Source organism: Silurus aristotelis (genome assembly GCF_946808225.1).
Source record: "Silurus aristotelis genome assembly, chromosome: 1".
In the NCBI taxonomy this organism is placed as follows: domain Eukaryota; kingdom Metazoa; phylum Chordata; class Actinopteri; order Siluriformes; family Siluridae; genus Silurus; species Silurus aristotelis.
In genome coordinates, this window is record NC_139574.1 from 10,120,307 (window position 1) to 10,144,724 (window position 24,418).

Below are 24,418 nucleotides of genomic sequence, written 5' to 3' on the forward strand. Positions count from 1 at the left end.
CGCGCACTTTAGTAAAAGGGTGAAATATGACTACACGAGGTCAAATATGACTCCAGTAAAAGTGCTTCCTTTAAACATCTGAGTAAAAGTGCGAAAATATTTGCCTTCAAATGTACTTAGAGTAAGTATCCAAAGTACTATAATCTTTTACAGCTGTAATGTTCCTATTTTCATTTTTATCACAAGACTCTTTGCTTCATCACCTCAGTTCATGTGAAAAGACTCTAATGTGACTCTTAACACACCGATCTAATAATAGAATGATATTATTGAGTCAAATACTGATTAATATCTATTCAAATTATCCTGAGCCCAAAATCTTCTTTTCAACTACTTTAAAATAAATAAATAATAAAATTCATAAATGAGTTTGCTGTGTGTTTGACCAGTTAAGATTTTATTCACTCGTCAATAAAAAAAAACAACCGATTTCACATAAAGTTGTTGATTAAAAATGAGCATGTTTGACTTTGAGATGTAGTGAATTTAAAGTAAAAGTCTCCCCAAAATTTTTATTTATTTATTTATTTATTTATTTCTATTAATTTATTTCTTGTATATTATTTACCTGTATTTTTACTGTAATTATATATATATATATATATATATATATATATATATATATATTTTTGTTGTCTTTAAAGTTTCAATATTAATAAAGAGAGTGTTGAAAATAAAAAATAAAAGTCTCCCCAAATGAAAATATTTTAGTAAAGTACAGATATGCAAAAAATCTGCTTAAGCACAGTTCAGGCCTGTTCCAGACATCACTGACATTACTGTTATAATTTTATAAGTATTAACCAGGCAACTGTATAGTACAAGCAATAATGTGGTCATTATATTGTGTAAAAGAGCAGTAATTTATTGGACAAGGTCCAGATTTTAAGCATTAATTGCTTGACATGTCACAAAACTTTTGTAACAATGTGATGGAGTTTGCAAACACGATCAAATTCGAATTCTCTTATTTTGTCCAAAGTTTTAGTTCCTTGTATTTCTGTATACATCACTCTCAAGTGATCTGATGAATAATGAAAATAATCTTATTCATGTTTATTGGATTTTGTTCCGAAACTTTGCGTCTCCATTTTTGGTTTCCACAAGTTACAAACTAATGGCCTGAACACTGCAGCTGTTTTCCTACAAGCAATACAAACAGTCGTTTGGGATTTTTGGTGGGAAAACAGGAGAACAAAGAAACAGTAAATCATCAAGCCAGCTCATCTTCATCAGTCATTTCTGCTCCCCCGGTGCTGGACAGGCATCTAAACGCTCTCAGCTCGGGTTTATTGCTGTTTATGGTTGCAGAAATGACGCCTCATTAGTATTTACAAAAGTGGTTTACTAGACAACGCATGTGCTAGTTGCCTGAAGTCTTTCAGAAGATGATCTCTGGGATGGTGTTGCTTCTACGAAAGGCGTGTCTGGTAGTAAAGTTCATGGTCATTAAACCTGTGAAGACTTGAAGATATTTTTTCAGATCAGGACTGACGAGGCCACGAAGATGAGTAATAATAATAATAAACAAAACAACAACCAAAAAAAAAATGGTGATGTATGGAACGTGCTTGTTGTGGGTTAGAGGTAAAGGAACAGTGATTTTCATGTGATTTTCATGTGCTGTTGAATAGCTTGAGAGCGACAGTTACACAAATAACACTTGCGTGTGTGTGTGTGTGCACGTTCTTCTACTAATGAGGGTACAGTTCATAAATAGAGGCAAAACTGCCACACTTTGGATTGCTTATGTCTGTTATCCAGGGCATTCACTCAGGCATTCATGCTCTTTTGTGTCTTACATGCACAGTAGTGCATGCACACACGCACACACACACACACACACACACACCTACAGTTCTAAGCACATGCTTTGGATTCATGTTTTTTTTATAGTGTTAGCGTTACAAGTACCTCCGTTTTGTCTCTTTCTTTCGTCTCCCCTCACACACACACACACACACACACACACACACACACACACACACACACACACACACACACACAGACTTGTCATGTTATTCAGGAGCTTGGGCTCTATTTGCTTAGAGAATGTGGGTTACTCGTTCCATTACTTGATGAAGTGATTGTTTTGTGGTGGTGTGGTGAAGTCTGTCAGAATTGTGAAGTGTGCAGACTACCATGTCTGAGAGACACACACACACACACACACACACACACACACACACACACACACACACACACACACACACACACACACACACACACACAGAGAGATAGCGCAAAGGCATAAACTGGAGCGCAAGCTTCTCCACACACTGCATCGGTGTGATAGCTGTTGTCTTTCAGCGCCCCCTGCTGGTGTTGTCAGGATAGCACCAAGGAATAGTCTGTTCATGGGGTGAAATATATAGTTTTCCTACTGGCCCAGGTTCTACATTCTCAAGCTTTTCACTGTAAGATTTCTTACTTATTTTCAAGTACCTGGGATCTGAAATGATTCCAACGAGCACATTACCCCATCTACTTGATGTAGAAGACATTAGAAATCCAGTTTAATTGTTTTATGGTCTTTTATATGAAGTAAAATAAGTGTGGTGGTGTGGAATTGTTCCAGGCTGTTGAGCCGCACTGAGAAATATGTTTGTTTATGGATAGCAGGGGAAAAAAAATTGCTTATGAAAAAGATTTTGCTCGAAACATTCTTCTTGAATAAATATTTGACACCAGATATGACTGAGCGCGTAGGTTGACTGGTATATGTGCGCATGTTCAGAGAGGAGATTTCTCAACACCACATACGGAAATAAATATAGTGGGAAGCATTTATTGTCCAGTTTTTATTAACCTGTTTTACTGACCTTTATTTTTTTAAAGTAGTGGTGTCAGGGTTTTGTGTGTGTGTGTGTGTGCACATTTGTGTGTAAGAGGGTATGATCTACTTGGACAGGGTGTTCTAGGGTGTGTCACAGGGACTTATGGCATGTAGGCATTTGGCCCAGAGGACATAGCAGCGTGGCCACACACACACACACACACACACACACACACACACACACACACGGTCAGCACATTAACGCAGCATGACTGAATAAGAACAAGTGCTGATGCAAAAATTAGAGGACGGCGAAGTTATCAGGGGAAAACCCACAACACTATAACTGTGTATTTCTGTTGAGGTCTGTGTCTTTCTCTTCTGTATTAATGGCTGCTGCTGACAAAAGTCTCAGTCGGAGCTCTGTAATTACACACACGGTTCATCCAGGAGGTGTGATCCACTCACGAGCCGCTCTCAATGTTGGAATTTGGCTTCAGTAATCAGGGATGTATGAAGTCAGGAAAGGAGGCTGCTTCAGCACTCGTAGGGTAATCAGACAGCTTCTGATATCTGACAATGACAACTCTTTACACCCACATTTTAGATACGTTTATTTTAAATACACAGAAGCTGTTTCAGATGTGTCTCTCCATAACTGTTGCCGATTCGACCCGATCCGATTTCGATGCGTTTCATTGCAATACGATGCAATGGAAAAAATAGGATGCTATGCAATGTAATATGGTACCGATAGTTCGCTTTTATTTCTCCGGTTCAGACAAACAGCAAATCATTAATTTACTTAAGCGCCTTCTGACTTCTATCATATGTTCCTTTCAGAATCAGCCCTTTGTAGTGCAAAAAAGATTAAATAAAACCAGATGTTCTTTTCCTGTTCTGTCTTCAGGAAGATGCAGCTCTACCTCTGCCATGTTAATCTGTATTCTATGTGACTCTCAGGACACGCCTCGCTCTCCGTAGTGTTGCGATGCGTCATATTCACGTAGCAGCGGTGGTGCTGAGAGAACGCACTCGAGTAACTGTTTAGTGAGGAGAAATCGATCTTCATATAAAATATTGGTCACTTTCTAAATAATAAAAGTATAGTGCATCTACTAATAATTATATAGAAATAAATCGTTTATTTACTGATTCAGATATGTTAAAAATGATACAAATGCCAACTTCTATCCTGTGCACAATATTTTATTCGAGGAATCACATTGTTAACTTTTATGCCGAGGCGAAACGGTAAATCTTACCTTCCCTAGTATATATAAATATATATATTTTTTTGTTGTGTAACACTTGCTGTCTTTGTAGGTGCTTGAGTCTGTGTTATAAAAATTTGCCAGAAACAAATTCACCGTATAAGAATTTTATAAATATTTTCCAATATTTTGCTGTATACAAACTGCATATTTGAAATGTAAAACAAAAGGCTGCTTTATTGCTTTCTGTGTTGATCCCATGTGTACACTTGTAAGTGTAGTGTCTCTATGTATTTGTGTTGACCGTCCATGTTGTGTGCTCTGAACACCACTAGATGGCACCCAGACCCATAACATGGCCTTTCCAGTGCTCTATAATTAAACATGGTGTTAACTGCACATCTGTTAGTCGGGGTGTCGTCCCTAGAATTCTGATTGGCGCTCCGTGTTTCTTGAAGCGACCGAAGGGCCATCGCTATGGTTACGGTACCAGAGTGGCGAGGGTGCATGAGCCATGCTGTAGCTCATACAGCGAGGTTTAATTGGGAAACTCCAAAACACGGACCGACTGCTGGAGACTAGCGGGCTTCTGTCCAGCAGAAAATAAGAAGATAATTACTGTGTGTGTGTGTGTGTGTGTGTGTGTGTGTCTGTGTCAGTGTCTGTGTCAGAAGCAGCTCTTCCTTAAAAAATAAATAAAAAAAAATGTATGTTGGTTTGGGAATGTTAGCAGTTTTGGAAACTGCTTTTGGTTCATCAACCAAACCTACACACACACACACACACACACACACACACACACACACACACACACACACACACACACACACACAGACACACACTTCCTGGGTAGTTCTTGATAGAAGAAGAGTCTATTGAGGAGATATCTGTTTATCTCATCTGTCATTTAATCAATATAGCACTTTCTCTGTGAAAAGGCAATACTACAGGCTTTTACTTTTCTCCCTCTCTTTTTCAAACTTCCTCGCTCTGTCTCATACACACCTTTTCACAGACACCATATTTTCCACACAGATATTAGGATAAAAGAGTAGACAGACAATGGGATATACAGGAAGGAGGAAGGCAGTCTGTGTGTCTGAGAGAGTTTTGTGGTTTTGATAGGCTTCACCTATCACTCAAAGGCATCAAAGGTCTTGAAATAGAGTGAGTGTGTGGGCTGGCATTTAATCACGGATTGTGTTTGTGTGTGACCGGAAAGCAGACGGAAAACAATCATACATTTATTATACAACCGATAGGAGATGGAGTCGCGATGCATGATGGAAATGTGTGTGTATAGAGACGGTAAACACAGGCTTAGGCTCCCCGATGCCCCTCCTGTGATCGAAAAAAAGTAAATCTGTCAATCGCATCATGTAAATAATCATCTGTATGCGGTTTGAAGGAGCTCGGGTCCTTCTGCGATCTTGATCGAAAAAGAAAATCAGACAGTTGCAGCAAAGCTCGAAAGCCAATCGCCGACATTGAAAGTCATTATTCCGTGCTCCACTTGAAAACGCTCGAACCCGACACGGAGACGAAGTGTTCCTCCCATCTTGCAGTGTTTGAATTGAGCCTGTGCTAGTATATCGATGTGAGCATATCAATGCGCAGTGCGAGGAAGTGTTGATTGTTTGTAGTCTGCAAGGACAAAACTATCGAGCTACCAAGTCCTGCTTAAAATGCTGGATTTGAGAAACAGTACTGATTTCACACCCATTATCCGATTCGCAGGAAATCTTTCTAGTTAAGAAATTAGAGGGTAAACTAGCCTGGAATATTAGGCTCCAAATTCGCTTGTAGTGCTCTAGTAGTATAAAGGAGGTCACATGAGAGCAATTGCTGCTCAGCAGTTTTTTTTTTTTTTTTTCTGCAAATGATTCTAATGGTTATATATTTGTTCCTTTTGCATTCTTGAGTATGGTCTTTTCTAGCCAGCCCTCGTATGTAAAATGATTAAATTAAAAAGCATTGATTTAAAAGCTTTGCCAACTAACACTAAAAAAGGATTTAGTTACTGATTTGATGAGTGTCTATCAGAATTGAATGGAAATCTAAAGCAGTTTAACTGTATTATAATACCGAGTCATCTCGTGCTATTGCTTTTGCAAATTTTCCGTGTGTGTCTTAGGCCGTTCTTTTGAGTAGCATAGCTCATTCAACTACTCACACAGAAAACTGGACCATGAATCCCAATTCAAAGGTTTTTGTACTTTAGGATGGCAGCATTGTTGTTTACAGACCGTTTACTTGTAACATGTTAAACGTGCAATACCACATACCCACTCAAACACCAAACAAAGTTAATTGATGCCATTCTTCTGCTGTTAAAAGCATAAGCTTTATTCTTTTTCAACACACAACTCAGAACAAATGTGCTTTTATTTTTTTGATCACATGGAATGAAGTAATTTTGTAATTTTATTCATAAATTTGGCATCTTGGACATTTTTTGCTATAATAGACAATGACCATGACAATGAGATTCTATTCATCAATTGCTTTTCCTGGCTGCTCTACTTAGATTTAAGGTGACCTTGAAAAGAGGTTAACCGAATAATCGATTTTGCAGATTAATTGGCATAAATATTTAATTGCTGGAACTATCGGCTATCGGCAAAAATCCATACCGATAGTTTTTCCGGGTTGCGTTATACAGTACGAGAGCAGCCTCTATAGGCGAATCACTGATATATTTGCTGTTTATTTGTAGTGACATTTGAAAATAAATTTTTGGTGTTACTGTTTTTATTGATTTTGAGTGTTACATTTAGTTTCAATTTAAGTGCATGTCTTTTATTTGCCTCAGTATTTATTAATATATTCATTCAATTGAGCACATTTTCATGATTCAGTACTTTATTTTTTGTAATAAGTTCAGTACGATTACGTGGCTTTTTATTTATTTATTTATTTTTTAAATACAGTATCTATTTATAAAAACTATTGGATGATTAATCGGTTAACAGCAAGTACGCTCCATATTAGCTATCAGTATCTGTTAAATTCACTATCGGTCGACCTCTATTCTTGAATGTGCAGCAGGAAACCACCTTGAGCGGCGGTCCGCATTATCATTCAACTGACCTTATTTTCGATTAACTTTTGTCGATTCTAACAAGCCTAGCTGTGGTGACGTACGACTATTAGGTATTGTATGAAAGATCGGCGGTGACTGATATTCAGAAACACAGACCCCCTCCCCCCACCCTCAGTGATTTCAGCAGCACTCAGCGTTTTGAAGCTTTCAAGACTAAAGTATATTAAATCAGTCACATCACTGTCACAGTTGGGTCACTTCCTTGCAGCGAGCCGTTTTTATATCCGTCTGGAAATGATTTGACACACTCCTGCTTACTAGGTACAGTGTCTGTAACACCAGGGTGCTCGAAGCCCTCGCCAGAATCGGAGGAAAACACACACCCCGTCACGCAAGCAGACATGAGCGCACGGGCGTGTCATCCGGCCTAACGTTTGTCTTAGGTGACAGCTGTCAGCTTCAGTGGAACATCTGTGAAGAAGCAGTATGCCAAATGTGCTGTGGTAAAGACCCTTGTAGTAGTGGACCATCAGCTAAACACACACATGCAGATATACATGTCCAAACATAAATGAATTTGGGTCAGCCACGACAGTTGCTCTTAAACAGGACTGACAGACCAGGACCCCCTTCTGGGGTCTCCCAGTGTCCCTGTTGCACAAACACACACACACACACACACACACACACACACACACACACACACACACACACACACACACACTATGAAATGTCACTTCTCTGACTGTCATTGTCAGGACATATCAGACATCTCATTGGTACTTAATCCATCACTCAATGACTTAAGGCTTTTACTGTCATCCACGCTCATGATGATGCTTGATGCTTTCGTTCCTCATTTCTTTGGCTTCTGCATTGTATCCTTCATCTGGTCATAAAATAAGGCCAAAGGTCAAGTCAGAGTCAAGTGTTTTTGTGAACAGATGTAGCAGTGACTCTCGTCCTGTTGATGGCGCTGTTGCCTTGTGTTTCACATGGGGAATGATGAATGAACAAAATGCAGGGCCAACACAGAACCTCAATGTAGTATTGGTGCTAATCACTACTGCTGTCTATATGAAACTATAGTAAGGCTACCTAAATCTGTCTGTCTGTCTGTCTGTCTCTCTGTCTGTCTCTCTGTCTGTCTGTCTGTCTGTCTGTCTGTCTCTCTGTCTGTCTCTCTGTCTGTCTCTCTGTCTGTCATGCCTTAACATAAATAGGATGCAAACCCAAAGCAGCTGTAATTCAGGATAAAAACAGCAATGTGAGGACTTCATATTGAGTAAATATCCTTCACTAAGCTAGATTTTATGGTGAAGGTTTTTTTCCTGAACGTGTTGAAATATTTTGTGAGGTTTCTGGTAGCCGAAGTTCTGGCATCTTTGATAAAATATCTACAAGGAGGAGAGTCTCAGGTCCCCAGAGCCATGGCTTTTTTGCAGGATGGCTGAAGGAATGAAGGAGTTGTATTTGTGTGCATCTTGAAGCCCACTTCTGTCAAAATCTCTGATTGTATGCCTTTAAAGCAGGTGAAAGAGTTCCTTTCAGAAAGGGTTCTAAGCCACCTCTGTCAGAAGCAATATTTTACATGCACATGCCTTTTTCTTGTTTTTTTTTTTTTTTTTACAATTCGATTGTTAATACACTCAAGTTGGATATCAAAACAGAACTGAATGCTTTTTATTTATTTAGTTGAGAGCGAAAAAGAGTTGAACCGGGCATGTGAGAGAACGGATCTCTGATTTCAGATATAAACACAGCCACAGATTAATCTGTTCTACGCTCCCCAGACAAATGATGCATCAGATTCGGAGCGATGCGAGATCAGATTAGATGTGATTTACAGCGATCTTTGAGAACATCAACAAAATCAGTCAGATTTATAAGACTGGAGCTTTCGCATGCTTTATGAGCATGGGTACAGAAAAGGAAAAAGAAACTTTCTTACTGGATTTCTCATCCATACATTTTTTTTTTTCTGTCCTGTAGGGATTTATATTTGTATCCTATGGTGGCTGTCCGTTCTTATGTGCAAAAGGCCTGAGGAAACTCACATGCAATACATGGGCTGATGTTGCAGCATTTATCAAGATGGATGACTGATGGCCTGACATGTTTTGGAGAAATGTTTAGCCACTTGTCACTTATATATTTTTGTCTCTCTGTGCTGATACTAAAAATAAAAGGGGCTGAGGGGCTTATAGAGGCTGTAGATACTTTTCTTTTTTTAGGTGTATCTTCTTTACATTCATTTATATACATCCACAACTCGGAGGCTTTTCATTTAATCCTTGTGACATGGGAATAAAAAAGCTTCTCTCTCTCTCTCTCTCTCTCTCTCTCTCTCTCTCTCTCTCTCTCTCTCTCTCTCTCTCTCTCTCTCTTCTCCCTCTCTCTTTGTCTGTCTTTCTCTCTGTAATATACATGAATGTAAGGAGATGCTTTGTTAAAACTCTGTTCAGCAATAATGTGATTTTGTTATACTTTAAACTACATAAGTACTAGTCTTTAACATGCTATACCCTGTTAACTGTGATGTCAAATGTTGTAATTATGCTCATTATGATCATTTGGATCATCCATGCTAATTAAAATGAATTTATCATATGTTCCTGTAATTCACACTGATTATTATTATTATTATTATTATTTTTTTTTAATGCGTCTGTGCACCATGGTTCTAATGATTTAATGTACCCCATAATCGCTTTCTACATGAACTCTCTGGTAATTTCAGCGTCTCTGCCTATCACAACACCCTATGCGTAACCGTTTTAGGGAACATTAGACTAACAAATTCAAGCAAACCTCACAAAATGGCTAGTCATTTCTAGAGGTCGGCCGATTAATCGGTTTTGCAGGTAAATCGGCACCGATAGTTGATTACGGGAACTGTCAGCTATCAGCAAAAATGCAGACTGATAGTTTTTCCGGCTTCCGGTCCGCTGCCATTACCTCTAGAGTGACCTCTAGAGGCGAATCATTGTGCTGTTTGTTTTTACACATGAGACTTGTATTTAATATTTATAATTTATGAATTATATAAATACATTTATTAATATATTCATGTTTATTTTATTTAGCACATCATGATTCAGTACTGTTTTTTTTTTTTATGTAATAAAGTTTTAACTATTTATATGTAATAACTATTTTACATGCCGTGATTGTTTGTTTTTATCCAGTATCCATTTTAAAAACTATTGGTTGATTAATCTGTTATCTGCAAGTACAATTCAACCTAGCTATTGGTGTCAGTAAAATCCGCTGTCACTCATTGCTGCAAGAGCCACACCCTGTGCATGGAGTTACTAAAGTGGTGGCCACCTTCATACCATTCATGAGTTTTACTGAGTCTTGGTGGCACAGTAGGTAAATTAGCTGTCTGCCTGGTGCAATCCCAGGCTTGGGTGACTGTCTGGTTCTGCCATGTGGGTTTTCTTTTGGTTCTCTGGTTTCTTCCCACCTCCCCAGTATCCAAAGCATGCTAGTAGACAGCTTAGAAATTCAAATTGCACAGAGCTTACGCAATGCTGCTTTATTCTTTCTAATTTCCAGTTTCCTGAATGTAATTACGATTCGAACTTGATTTTGACTTAGATCTATTCAGAGATCGAAGATATGACTGTTTTGAAGGCTCCTACCATTCTTTTAAAAAACTGTCAGCTTTTTAAAGTGGTGCTATTAATGACTGTCGTGAACATAGACCACCGCACCACAAACTTATACAATTAAATCTGAACTAAAATAGACTTAAAGCTGTTGTAGCTGTGCACTATTTGTAGTGATAATATAGTTTACAAGCTCCAGGCAAGAAGTAGAACAATTATGTAAGGCTGAAGATACTTTTTAAATCAGTTAGATTAGTTAAGAAAAAAAGTTAAAACTAAGACATGGTTACAGGGCAAATACATTTTAGTGTTCTTTCTATATTCAGTTATATGCAGTGTTTTTCTGTGCTATGATATTGCATACTTACAAAATTGGAGATATTGCAAAGGCTGAGATGGCCACTGTAAGCAAATATACCTTATCTGAGCACCAAGCATCTTCCAAATTCAGCATTCAGACCCAAAGGCACTCGTGCGGAAATAGACACACACACACACACACACACACACACACACACACACACACACATACACGCAATAGGCCTGAATCAGGGATTATATATTGTGTGTATGTGTGTGTGCGCGAGAGAGAGACCTGGATTGGCTGTATAATGAATCCTTGAGCTTATTTACACTCCATCTCATTTTAGAGACAGCTCACTGGTGTGTGACTGCCTCGTGTGCATGTGTGCTTATGTGTGGATGTGTGTCCGTGTGCGTTTGAATAGAAGCAACCTGACAGGACCCCACCACCCCCCCCCACCTTCCCTTCAGCGCGCTAATGCAAATCTGTCAGTGAGGCTTTTGACAGACCCCAAAAAAACGCAACGGCCCCTCCACCCCATGTCAAACCCCCTACCCTAGATATGTCCTCTGTGCACTGACTTTCCCCCGCCCCCTAATGCCCCCTGGGAGAACACACTTCTTACATCCAACCCATCAGCAAAGAGTGAGAGTGAAGGAGATGTTATTTTTGACCCGCTTTTCTATTTTCGAAACAAATTCCTGAATTGTTCGGTATGTAAAAAGGTGATATGATCAACAGGGGTTATTATATCATTTTTTATGTAGTATTTTTTTGATTCTCGAGTTACCTCTGTAATTCCCTTGAATCATTGAATCATCATTAAGACATTGAAGCGGTTTCGCTCAATAGCACCGTTGTTTAATGACTCCATTTGTTTGGACGCATTGGGGTAAGAATGCCATACTAGTCCAGAAATGAGCAAAATCAAAATAATGCTCCAAGACCTGCCTGTTTCTGGAACGGCAAAACAGAAATTAATATTTTGATCACACACTGCTTTGCATCTGGTTCCTCACGCCTCCGCTGTAATTAATGCATTAATCAAACAAATGCAGTCAAGGCAGTGGGTGACATTATGGCTCAACCACAGGGCAAAGTGAATTAGGTTTAATAAATATAAATTATATTTATTCATCAAGCAGAAGCTTTTATCCAGGGGTTTTATCCACAGTGACAAAAGCTGAAACAGAATCCAATCCAGTGATACAAAATGGCAGGAGACTAAATGTTTACAAGCTGACCATAAACAAAGGCAATTTAGTTTGTAGGAATAACGGAGAAGATCAAAAGCCAATGATTCCTTTAGTGGTCATTTAAACTCTTACTGATGCATGCTGGAGCAGGCTTACTGCCATGATAATAGTAATCCACAATAATTGCTGTGATATATAATGAATAATAATTTCATGTTATTGTTCAATACCCTGATCCAGATAGACCTAAATCATAATAGTAAATGCTGCTGAAATTGCTGAGGCTTGTTCCATGCATTGTTAAACCGTGTTGTGATTTGATGTATTTAAGGTTTTGTCCTCCAGGCATTCAGAAAATTCACCGCCGCTCCCCCTTTAGGAGCCGTTTCAACCCAAACCTTTTGTTAAGAATGTGAAATATTGACAATATTGTTAAGTACAAATTTCTTTGTGTACTTGTATGCCTACTGCAAATAGGATGGGCCAAAAGTGTATGTACACTTAAACTTCACATCCATATGTGGTTCTTCTTCTTCCCATGTTGCTCCAAAGTTAAAAGCAGTAAGCTGTAGCATTGGAATTTTTCCATCCCAGCATGACGATGTCCCTGTGCACAAAGTGACCTCCATGAAGAAATGATGTATGAAAAAAATCAAGTGTCCTGAACAGAGCCACAGACTACATCTCCTCACCCAACATCACTGACCTCACTGTTACTCATGATGAATGAACACCAATCACCACAACCTCTAGAAAAAACAGCCTTATCAGAAGGGTTGAGTTTCTAATAACTGAAAAGGTAGAAAGGTCAGTGGCAGTCAGGTGTCCACATCTTGCCAGTGAATGATAAGTCCACATTGCATTATGGGTAGAATCAAACGCGGCCACTAGTGTGCGCACAGCGACTAAGTCGGTCTTGTTTTGTTTTCAGCCTTTGACTCCTTTGATTCTGAGAATCACAGGTACTACTGTACTTTACTAAATGCTGCACAGAGGTCTAAACCTACTCAGCCTGATGCGATGAGACTCTCATCTTCCTGCTGGCTTTAGTCTGATCTCCTGGCCTGAGCCACCTGTCACTAACACACACTCCTGTCAAAGTGCAGCAGAGTGGCCCTGAGGCAGGCGGCATGTCTCTTAGACACCGTCTGCTCCGGTCACACAGGCCTACTCTTGGAGTTCCACGGGGTACGAAGGTCTCGCTGCCAGACACGCACATAATTTAGCTCATTAAATTGCTTAGGAGATTCTGAAAATTAGATACTGCACTTAGATTATGGATCGAGATTCTGCAGACTGCTTTCATGGTTACCATGAACTCATAATCAGGTATATCATGTTTTTGGTGAATTGCTCGAATCTGTGTTTGAGTAGCAATTTGATGTATTTAATGACTTGCTGTTTAAAGTTAAAGCTTCTGTCACATTTATAGGTCTCACTAATATGAGGAAAAGTATTGGGACACCTGAATTGTGAGATGTTTGGATAGCACATACATTTCTTATATCCAAAGCTTGGACTTTGAATCCGAAGATTGTGAGTTAAAATCCCAGTCACACCAAGCTGCCACCTCTGGGCCTCTGAGCAAGGCCCTTAACCTCATAGCTTTTCAGTTGTATGATTGAGAGAAATGTAATTCGCTCTGCATCATCTTTTTCTTTCAGCTTCTCCCGTTAGGGGTCGTCACAGCGGATCATCCATCTCCATACCCCCCTGTCTTCTACATCTGTCTCTTTCAAACCAACTACCTGCATGTCTTCCCTCACCACATCCATTAACCTTCTACTTGGTCTTCCTCTTTTCCTCCTTCCTGGCGGCTCCATCTTCAGCATTCTCCTACCGATATACCCCATGTCCCTCCTCTGCACATGTCCAAACAATCTCAATCTCGCCTCTCTCACCTTGTCTCCAAAACGTCCTACATGCGCTGTCCCTCTTATAAACTTATTTCCAATACTGTCCATCCTCGTCACTACCAACGAAAATCTCTATCTTCAGGCCTGCTACCTCCAGCTCCACCTCCTGTCTTTTACTTAATGCCACTGTCTCTAAACCATACAACATCGCAGGTCTTACCACAGTCCTATAAACTTTCCCTTTCACTCTTGCAGATACTCTATCACAAATCACTCCTGCCATCACTCTTCTCCACCCACTCCAACCTGCCTGCACTCTTTTCTTCACTTCTCTAACACACTCTTCATTACTTTGCACTGTTGACCCAGGTACCTGAGCTCCTCCACCTTCTCCACCTCTTCTTCCTGCAACTGCACCACTCCACTGCCCTTCTTCACACACATATACTCTGTCTTACTCCTACTGACTTTTATTCCTCTTCTCACCAGCGTGTACCTCCATGGAGACTCCTGTTTGACCTCGTCTGTCAACCTGTTCATCACCACTGCAAAAATGAAAGGGCTTAGAGCCGATCCTTGATGCAATCCCACCTCTACCTTAAACCGGTCTGTTGTTCCTACTGCACACTTCATTGCTGTCACACTGTCCTCATACATGTCCTTCACATACTTCGCTGACACACCGGACTTTTTCATACAATAACACAACTCTTCTCTCGGCACCCTGTCGTACGCTTTCTCTAAGGGCGTAAATGTATTAATGACCCAGGCAGTACTCTCACATACAGTAGTGTATTGTGGGGTCAATTGTCGGTGTAGCAATGCCACTGACTTCAGACACAAGAATCGGTTCAGTAATGTTAATTGTTTTTGCAGTAGATTAAATATAATTTACAAATGAATTTTGTGATCAAATGACAAGCGAAACTTTTGTATTGAGCAATTAATCCAGATATAGTACAATATACAGGTGTGTATATGTGTGTTGCATTTAATAATCAATTTTCTAAAGATATGTTCTATTTATTTGTGCATACTTTTACATAATTTTGAGCAAACATTAATTCACTCTCATTCAATCTCGATATGCGGAATTGTACGTTTAATAATAATATTAAAAAAACCTTTATTTTTCACTATGTTCCGCACATAAAAAGGATTCATTCGGTAGACATCTGCACCAAACCGAAAACCCTGCACCGAAAAAGTCTGGTACGAACACGTGCACCGTTACACCCCTAATATTCACACACCTTTGCACAGACAGACATTAAGAGAGGCAGTAAGTAGAGATTCTCTGAGCATTTCAGAAATTCAGTGTGTGTGTGTTCGTACGTGTGCTTGGCACCTGAGCCGGAGGACACTTCGCAGCAATAATGATCTGATAGCATGGCAAAGAAAGCCTGGCATTCTCACTGTGTGCTGCAGCAGGTAGCATCTCTCTGATCATCAGCCACTTTATCCACCTCCACTGTCCTCCTCACCTCTCAAATGCCATTTTCTTTTTTATTACTGAGTAAAAGAGACCGAAGGATAAATAAGAAGTGGAAATAAATAGACCGGTGGCATTTTAAGTTATAGAAAGAAACAGCTAGCGAGTGAGTTGAAGATGGAGGCTGCGTAGCTCCTCACTCTAATCTCTTATTGATCTCCACTAAGGGAATGAAGGGTGCCTCAGTCCTGCTAAGGCTCAGAAGTCTCCTCTATTGATCCATGCTGTCAGAGAGCTCAGAAAGAGCTCCTGCATCCCGAGACGACTCTGGCCAGACACGCCGGCTCTTTACGCGCTCCTCGTCTCCTCGCTGCCTCATCCTGCTTTTATCTCGCGCACATCCGGACTATTCCCTAACGAACTTCCAGCCTACTCGATTTTCTGTCAGACGTGTATATAAACACAAACACACGTCTGATTTTTTGTTGCCCACATTAAAGACGTGGGGCCTCAATGGCATGCATCAACATTTGCGTCTTTCTGTTGAGGTTTAACTTCATCGTCTGTCTCTTCATCCTTCCATCCCTCTATTTATCTAGAATATTTCAGAATGCAATAGTTCTGATTTCTTGCATTTTTCTTTAAACCATGAGGCAACAACATGAGGAGTAGTAGTCATGCAGGCTTAGGGTGTTTTCACACTTACCATTTCTTTCTCAGCCACTGGTGCACATTTAACATGGAACCCATGTGCCAAGCAGCTGCCTGAATTAGTTTCTAGGTAGAATTTGTTAACGCTGAACTCCTCCAAAGTTGGAAAAAGTGTTTCGAAAAGTGCAGTGAAGTGACAGCAGGGCTCATGACCTATTATTCCACTAGGATAGAGGACTAGTAAAAGTGCTGGATAGCAAACTTGTTTGTGAGTGGAATAAAGCCTGTATTAATGTTTTTGCTATTATTTAATTGTTAAAAGGATTACAACTTATTTTTGTAGCACAAACTCCTCTAATTCTGTTGACTTTTAGCTTACAAAGTGCTGTTCGTTCTTAAAACTACAGATTTACTTAATTTCTTTCCGCCTCAAAAAATCAATTGCTAATAAGTACACAACTAGCCAGAATGAACTGAACAGCCTTTTACACCGTATATGTTCAATAACGAATTCTTAGCCAAATTAGACGCTCCTGTTTTGGCATTCCTGTCACCACACTGGCGTGTCCCAGTCTCAGGGCTGAAGGTGAGCTGTACTGTCACCATACCGCCATGTCCCAGTCTGAGGCCTGGGGGTGGAGGGCATAGGGCTAAGGGGGATGAGAGTCTGTCTCGGAGGTGAAGGGTTCAGTCAGAGGCACGAGAGAAAGACGGGTGGGTGTGTGAGTTTGAGGGTGACTTTGGCATTAACAAGGCTGTGAAACAGTTGCGCTGTTCACCTGTGACGAGCTCCGAATGGCTCTGTATGTAAAATGAGGCTGCTTTAGACATGCCATGGTTAGCTGTTGCAGAACTCTTGCAGTGTGTTAGCTCTTGCTGTGTCTGTGTGTGTGCGCGCCTGTGTGTTTGTGGAAGCCCAGGATCCGCATAGGAACACGCGTGTGTACATGGACCGGTTGCTTTGAAAACTTTACTTTCTGGAAATAAGTGTGGAGAAACACACTGTTTGGTTAAAATGATCAACCTGAGCCAATTAGTGAGAAACTGGGATCTTAAATAACCTCAACAATAAGGTGGAGGTCATGTATAAAATGATGTTGTCATGTCAAATACTCCAAATTGAAGACTAAGACTCAAGTTATGAAGTCATCATGATTATACTCTTCATGTTCCCCAGGCAGGATTTAGAAATATGAAATATGATGATCTGTGCAGCTTTTTCCAGGTGTGTGTGGCATCTGTGCAGCATGTACAGAATATCATTCACACCTAGATGTGCCTGGTAAGCAAACCTCAGGGGCTTCTGAAATGATCTGTTTTAGGACTAACCCCTCTAAGGTTTGTATATAGGAGGCCTAAGGGCTGCTATTTTTGCTCGTTCTCTGCCCCGTCCCATAGCACCTGCCTTAAACTTCTATAGTCAGTCATTAACATGGGACGTACAGTATTTAAGCCCACTGAGTTTTACCCTAATCCCTCTGAACCGCCACCTTAGAGCCCCCTGTGGTCCAATTTACCACGAAGCAAGAGCTCAAAAGGACGCTTTCATTCTCTTGGAACTTCCAATCCACAAACTCTCGAGCCCATGGGTGCTCGGCTCATTATACAGGAGCACTGTATTCAGGAAAGGTCATCTGATGAAAGAAACAACATTCCCATCCACTGTCATTGTTATGTGTTTATTAGGCGCTATAAAAAGCTCTGTGACATGCTCGTGTACTGTTCATGCCTCAGTGATCCAACCTTTATGCTTCATCAAATTTTTCGCCTTCATCTTCATTATTTAAATCCAAAGGCACACGCAGGATTTGAGTAAACAAAGCGTTCGCGCCCGGCTTTGATGAACTGCGCCTGCTATATTCCCATGCAGCCGCTCTGTGTTCCATTAGAGCAAATAGTGCATTATCATGTGCATTAGTTCAGGCATAGTGTGTTAAAGTGTATGCCACATAAAATGTTATCATCACTGTACACACTCAGCTCTCGCTTTGTTATTGTACCATAGCTTAATTACAGTACACACACACACACACACACACACACACACACACACACACACACATAGATGCATGTGTAGCAGTCAGCAAGCGAAAGCTTTAGTAGTGTTGTGCCTCTGTGCTCCTTTGGGAGAGTGAATTTCTTTTTTTTTTTTTTTAGCCCAGTGTGGCATAGTGCCTCTCTCTCTCTCTCTCTCTCTCTCTCTCTCTCTCTCTCTCTCTCTCTCTCTCTCTCTCTCTCTCTTTCTCTTTCTCTCTCTCTCTCTCTCTCTCTCTCTCTCTCACACACTCACACTCACACTCACACTCACACTCACACACACACACACACACACACACACACACACACACACACACACACACACATATATATACAGGATGCAAGCAGCCCCCAGAAGGAGAGCAATGCTGTAGTGTAAGGTTGCACTGCTGTTGGGTAAAATTGCATCAGAAATCCTGATCTTGTCAGAAGTATAAAGCAGGAAAGACTAATGAACTCATTGTAGCCCCTGATGCTCACATCACACACAGAATGCAAGTACTATTAACATTTACACTATCAAAAGAAAAGCACCATATAACTACTGTATAGTTATAGGATAATGCCACTTGTTCACTACAGAACTCTATTCACTTCAATTCAATCTATTTTTATTTGTAGAGTCCTTTTAACAATGGACATTAAAAGCATTATAGAGATGAGCGGTTATACAGGAGTGTATACGTTTGTTCCATATAAATATAAGTTTATCCCTAATAAACAGTGGTGACTGTGGCAAGAAAAAACTGAGATGGTACTGGGAACAAATCTTAAGAGGAGAACCAGACTCAAAAGGGAACCCTTCCTCATCTGGGTGGCACCAAATGCCCATTCATAACAGTTAATCATTAAGGTGTATTAATAACATACATATGTACTGTATGTATATGAGTGAATATACACACACTTAAAAAATATTTAATTACAATTGATCGCATGATTGTCATGAATTAACGTGATTAATCACACATTTTTCATCTGTTCTATATGTACGTTAAATTAATACTTTTCAAGTATAAAATTTTCTAATCAACCGGTATATGGGCAAATATAAATACTTCATGCAAATGTTTGATTATTATTGGTAAAACCAGACCTAACATCGAGCACGAAGACAAAATATTCTTGTAAATGTTTGAAAGTAATTATGGTGTCTTAAATTGCGTAAATCATCAGGACACAAGTAACTTTTGCTATGTTTCCACACGGACGGTTTTAATTGCCGGATGCGCACATCATGGCGGATTTTGGTGCTTGATTTAAAACTTGCCGCATCAGTAAAACAAATGTTTCGAGATTACAAATTAAGTAAAGAGAAAGGACTTTGTGAGTAAACGTATGTTGGGTTGAAGGTTTTAATATATATATATATATATATATATATATATATATATATATATATATATATATATATATATATATATATATATATATATATATATATATGTTAAATAGGAATAAAACGTGACAGGATAATTAATGTTGAGACAGTGTGATGTGGCCTGGTACAATGCAGTAGGCAAAACAGTTTTGTATTCATCCCGTTCTACAGCATTTGGCAGTGCAAATTTAATGTGGAAGGAATTTAACCTCACTAAGGGTAGAAAATATTTCATGCTAGGCAGAAGTTTCGTGAGTTCAAGGAGACACTACACCAGGATCTGGACCCAGTTTGAAATCTCATCTCAGAAACACTAGAATGAAGGGTTAGTACATTTTCACACTTGGCCAGAATGCTCAAGACAGCATTCAGAACCGATTCAGGGATTGCAGGGCTTGTATTTGAGGGTTTGGTTGGCATAAAAGAATCATTTTTGATCTATGGATTGATTTTTCCCTGGTATATACCTTTTAAGGTTGAAAAACTTAGTTCATGAAAAGTTAACATTTTCAAAAGGACGAGAGAGCAGAACATTTGTGGGCATAAAAAAACCATTTACAATATTTATGCTTGACTCCAGGCTCTAAGGTGATTTCTGAGCCCCCAACTGAAACCAATAATTCTGGACTGCACCAGTGAATGAAACTTTAGGAACTGTCATCAGCTATAGACAATTCCTAACATTTAGTCATGTTGAAGAGAAGTGACACTCCCACTCCGAGCTCATACTGTGTCCTGTTTATCTCACATGATCCTTGACCACACGCATGCTGCGCCTTGTTCGTCATATGCAAGCTTTCAGAAGACACACGCTGCATCCCGTTTATCTCGTGAAAGCCTGGACGATGGCGGCACGCTTCGCCTTGATTTGTCTCACGCTAGCTTCAGCACAGCCTCTGGTCTTCTTCGCTGTGTCTGCTGAGCAGTCATGCTGTGATGATGCTTTTGCAAATTCAAAGCCCCTTTCCACGTTTTCTTCTGCGCTCACTGTGAAAACAAACTAATCTACCCAAACAATCATCTTGATGTTAAATTTGGTTCTCAGCATAAGTGTAAACTAAGCCGTGTTGTGGTTTGTGTTCAGTAAAAGGGGTAAAAATGTGTGCGGATGTTAGCTGTAAACCCTTGGGCATTTCCTTAGCTCATGTTCTCCATGTGTTAAATGAACCTCCAGACTGCCTGAAATGACTAGAAGCAGGAGACATGTTGCCTGATCTTTAATTAGTTTTGGCTGTTGGTGGTTCAGTCAGGACTGAAGTGGAGCTGTCATTTACGTCCCACAGTAAGTAAATAGTGATTGAATGCTATGTGTGTGTGTGTGTGTGTTGGGCAAATTTTCATATTGGCACCGGGTAGAGTACTAAAATCCAGTTACTATGTTTGGCCTTACGGTTTCTTAGAGTTTGCAAACAGAGAAAGGCGTAAATTACAGGATGTGTGTGTGTGTGTGCGCGCGCGCGCATGAATTATTGTTCAAATGGTTAGTGTAAAAGGTACAGCAGCGTATCTTCTGTAAAGTGAAGTGAAGGCGTGTCTTCTAAGAATAAAAAAAAAAACTTCGATGAGGAGGCGTGTCCTCAAGACCCAAACACCTTTGTGTGCAGTAGGTGTGAACTGTGTACACGAAAGCCTTGGAGGCATTTTCTTTGTACCTGGAAATCCTCATGAGGGAGTGTGTCCTCTGAATCTAAATGCCCTGGTGAAGGAGGTGTGGCCTCTTCATCTGTCTATCCCAATGCAGCTTTCTTTCTGTATAAAGCTGCAGTCAGATTGTGTGATATTGTATTGCATCTTGATACATAAGATGTCATCATTTTGTTGTAGCCGACGCTGCTGCACACGTATAGATCACACATTATATATACATACAGAGTAACTCGTCTGTTGGATCGGACAGCACGGACCAGCCTTCGCTCCTCACGTGCACCGATGAGCCTCGGCCGCACATGTCCCTGTCGCCGGTTCACCACTGTTCCTTCCTCAAAGCACTTTTTATAGATACTGAACACTGCAGACCAGGAAACCCCACAAGAGCTCCAGTTTTGGAGATGCTCCGACCCAGTCGTCTAGACATCACAATTTGTCCCTTGTCAAACTCCCTTAAATCCTTATGCTCACCCATTTTTCCTGCTTCCAACACGTCAACTTTGAGGACAAAATGTTTACTTGCTGCTCAATATATTCCACTCACTAACAGGTGCCATGATGAAGAGATACTCAGTGTTAATGTTATGCCTGATTGGTGGTGTGTGTGTGTGTGTGTGTGTGTGTGTGTGTGTGTGTGTGTTTATATACAACTTATTGAAGCGCACATATACCCTTATTAATGGAAACATAGGGAAGGAAATTGCTTTCATGTAACAACTTCATGAAAACTTTAACTATTGGCCAACACAGAAACCATCATCTTTCTGTGATCAGTTTGACCTCACACTCGCATACATGCACACAAACACACACAGCTGAGGTAAAAGTAAATATGTTGTTACATCACTGCCATCATATCATATTCAATATGGTATCATGCTGCTGATTTTAGGACAGTGGTACAAAATGATAGAAACTGTGGCATATACGTGAAGCACACACACACACACACACACACACACACACACACACTGTTTTTGTGTTGCACAGCAGGAGTGAAAGCACAGCAAGGTGTTGGGAATAAAGGCACCTGGTGTAGGTGTGATCCACAGGGAAAATCACTCTAAGCATCTCCTGGGTAACGTGAGTCTGCGACAGGAAATGACAATACCTCCCACCATGCTTTTTAAACCGAGTGAGAATGACTATTGGAGTGATGCAGAGAAACTGCGAATTTAATTTCTTTTAGCATTTTAAGCCAAACCTAACGTGTTTATAATAAAGCAATTTCGCAAACAAATATTATAACGTTGTCAGTCAGGCACAGACTCTTCTTTCACCGAATATTCGATTTGAGCCTTAACACCATTTCTCTGAGTGTTTCCAAACATCATCTGTTCAGTCACATACTAGTTTTCATTCACTTTAAGGTTCTGAAAGGGTATTTACCCTCCTCACACACTTCAGACGTTATGTTCCTCAGCTGTTTTGTTTGATTCTTATTTAGCAATCATGTTTGTTTTGACTGTCATTTGGAAACGACGCAATTTGGTATGATGTGATAACGCCGGCTTTTTTTTTTTTTTTTTTTTTTTTTTTTTAAGTAAAGTTAATCATGATCTTTGAAATAAACTGAAAGCCTCTAAGTGGATGGAAAGCCGAAGAAATGCAGATGTGTAAATGAATGCGCTACTTTTGTTAGGCAGTAGGGGGCGCTGTGGTGTTGCGTTTGAGACAGATTGTGATCAAACCTATACTAAATCCGGACTGACTGGACCTTTCTCTCCCAGATCTTTCTCTCTCTTACTCAGTGTTTGTGTGTGTCTTTTTTATTTATTTATTTATTTTTTGTGTCTCCAATTGTAGGGAAGGGTTCGAGTGTGTGTTGACGTGTGTATGTGATACACATTTATACAATTAATATAAAACCTATATTGGTTTCCGTGTATATTTGCAGCTCAGGTCGGCTTGGCTTGTGTGTGCTGCATGCTTGTGGTGTGCTGGCATCATGCTTGCTTACATCTGGATTCAATGGCCAATAAGCCGTGGTGGAAAAACTTCAGAAAACAGATTCCAAATCCACACCATGCATTCCTTCTTGTGAAACATCACCCTCATTACAGATGGCTACCAGGTACCTTTGATCGCTTGTAGACGAATGAATGTGATTAAAATAAGGTGCTGGTTGATCACATTCCCTCATTATACTTCAGAACAGGAACATTTGTAATCATTATATGGGGTCTTAGCTGCAGTGCAGATTTTTGCTCCTCAGTAGATGGTATTGCATCTGGAGCTGCAGGAACTGAAGAAACATTAAAGATAGAAGGGAAAGGGTATCTGGAAGAAAACATGAGCTTGAGAAGATGAATGAATTATAGAAGACTAAGGAGAATGGGGTTCCTTGGAAAGATCAGAGGAAGATACTGAGGAGCTGCACGGGCTAGCGATGATGGTAGAGTTGAAGGCAAGGATTAGCTGGAATTGTTTGAAGGGTGAGGAAATGCCAAGAGAGTATGAAAGGCTGAAAAAGACCGAGGATCTGGGGAAGATAAAACGGAAGAGTTGGTGAGGATGAAAAAGTTAAGGAAGTCTTACAAATGCTAGGGGAGAGTGATGTGAGTGAGCTGGAGTTTTTGGAGGAGACAAAAGATAAGCTAGACACAGTGTTGAAGTGTTTGAGGACCTGAATTAGACAAGCTGGAAGAGATGGAACAGTCGGAGATGACTTAAGATTTAGAGGAGAAGATGATGGACGGATGAGGCTGAGGAACTTGAGAAGCTAAATCAGATGGATAAGCTCAAGTAAGCTGGAGGAGACAATAAAAAAGGCAGAGAACAGAGAGAACCTGACATGGGTAAAACAGAAGAGCAGCTAGAGTTTGAATAAAGATAAAGGAGGTAATGGAGATGGAAAAGATGGAGAAACGGGTTGAGATTCAATATCTGGTGGAGACTTGAAGGGCCACATGAGAAGGAGACAGAGTTATTGAAGGACATGAGAAACAAGAGCTAATGGAAATGAAAGGGATGGATGACCTGTAGTTGTTTGAGGAAACTGAAGAGACTGAAGTTTTTGAGGATCTGATCGAGGAGAAGAGCTGAAAGAGAAGCAACTGGAACCGCAGAAGACGAATGGCCAACGGTAGGTGACAGGAGATTCTGAAGTAAAGATGATGGAGCAGTAAAAGAACTGGAGACGCTGGATGGGCTGGAGTTTCTGGTGGAGATTGTAGCGAGACATTAGGGAAATATATATATTAAAAAGATGGTCAGTCTGGAAGAGTTGAAGTGGAACAAGAGATGGAAGTGATGGCGAAGATGGAG

At 40.1% G+C, this 24,418-nt stretch overlaps 1 protein-coding gene across 6 annotated transcripts in view; it reads left to right on the forward strand.

Moving 5' to 3' along the window:
- pard3aa (par-3 family cell polarity regulator alpha, a) overlaps positions 1–24,418 on the forward strand; it is a 395,018-nt gene that overhangs the window by 57,763 nt on the left and 312,837 nt on the right. The window lies entirely within an intron of this gene.